The sequence below is a fragment of the Setaria italica genome, chromosome I (assembly GCF_000263155.2).
Source record: "Setaria italica strain Yugu1 chromosome I, Setaria_italica_v2.0, whole genome shotgun sequence".
NCBI classification, from domain to species: Eukaryota; Viridiplantae; Streptophyta; class Magnoliopsida; order Poales; family Poaceae; genus Setaria; species Setaria italica.
In genome coordinates, this window is record NC_028450.1 from 5,288,664 (window position 1) to 5,290,504 (window position 1,841).

The following is a 1,841-nucleotide window of genomic DNA, read 5'->3' on the forward strand; positions in this document are numbered from 1 at the left end:
GCCGCGCTGATCCGGCCATCCTCACGAACGGCCTAGCGCTGCACGCGCACATGTACGCACATCCACGGGCGCCCGCGACATTGCGCCATGGCACGGCTCGACGCTCGCGGACTCGCCACATTCGCGCGACGGCTTCTCCGGCATGGCATCGCGCGCTGAACCCCGCGAATGGGGCAACGGGCCATGGGCCATGGCGTGCGCAGCATTCCGAGAATCCCAGTGGGCATACCCCGTGGTCCGTGGAGATGGAAGTTGCCAGCATGCTGTGCTGTCGCGTGCTGTCAGTTTTTCATGGGACGGTGCTAGAGGCGGGCACGACGGTGAAGACGTTGGAAGACGTAGGGAGCGTGAGGATCTCGTCCGAGGCTTCGAGGAGTAGGTTCGAAAGAGAACTGAGCCCTCCAGGACGACGATGAGGGGCAGGGCCGAGCCCCAGGCAAGTGCGCCCGGTGCGTTTGCACAGGGCCCCAAAATTTCTGGGGCCCACCAAACTGGCAGGGCAGACCTATAGGGCTATAGGCTATAGTTATGACGGCTCACCAGAGTCCATCCGTGATTCGTCCGTCGACCGTCGAGACTCGTCTAGACGCGGCGCGGGACTGAATCGGCATCGGCAGGATCGAGGCGACAGAGGCGTCACTAACCGGCAACCGCGACCCGTGTTAGGAACTCAGGAGTCAGGACTAGGGCTCCACCGCAGCACCGCTCCAGGCGATCAGCGGATCAGGCGTCAGGTGCATGACTCCTGCAGTTCGGCCAATTGCTTTTTAGGACCCTGTTTACTTCCTCCAAAATTCCAACTTTGGCACTATGCAAAAAGAAGATTCCCATCACATCAAACTTGCGGTACATGCATGGAGTTTTGTTGTATTTTGCGAGACGAATCTTTTGAGCCTAATTAGTCAATATTTGATAATAATTCATAAATACAAACGAAACGCTACAGTATGCTACAGTGATTTTGGTTGTCCAAAATTGGGCAACTAAACAAGGCCTAGTTTTCACCACGTCCCTTCAGTCTTTCTATTTGCCTGTCGGTTGCGCATCAGGAATATTAATCTGGTCCAATTAATTTTCAATATTTTAATCAATATTAATGGGTGATGGCTAATATAATATTGATCCATCTAGGTGTTCTGTTATCTTTGTTTTGGTTCTGAATTATCTAGTGTTTTAAGAGTCGAATAGGTACGGTTTTTGATATATCTTATTGTGATATATCATATATCTTATTGTGATATATCATATATCTTATTTATAGTCTTATTTTTTAGGAAGGTAGGCTTCATTTTTAGAGTTTGGCACAGGACCTCGATTTTTGCCGGCTCGGCCCTGATGAGGGGTGATCGGGAGGCGCGGAGGGAAAGATGGTGGAGACTTGAGGCCTAGGGTGAGGATGGGTAGAGGAAGAATTCACTACTCCACAACCCTTCATCACCGTTGGCTCCAAACTCATCATCATCGCCTGTTTCGGATCCGTCGTATAGAAGGCAGCGGTGATGGGAATGGGCATCACCGCCGGACCTAGAACCGGTTGTGATGCCTATTAAAAAAAATAAAAAATCCCAACCGTATCCCGCCGCCGCGCCTCGTCCGCGCCGGCCTCGCCTCCCCCGCGACCCATCGGCTACCCCTTCTTCTCGGCTGGCTGCCGCTCCTCCTCGCCGGATCTCTTAGGCGCCTTAAAGATCCCCGAGGAGAAGCGGAAGCCCGCCGAGATGAGGGGTCCGGGGAGGGTAGCGGGGGGCGGTGGTGCTGGGCCACCTTGGGGGGGGGGACTGTTACCTCTCGGGTGAGGGAGGGGTCGAGTGCGCGGTCGATACAGCTCAGAAAAAACTAGA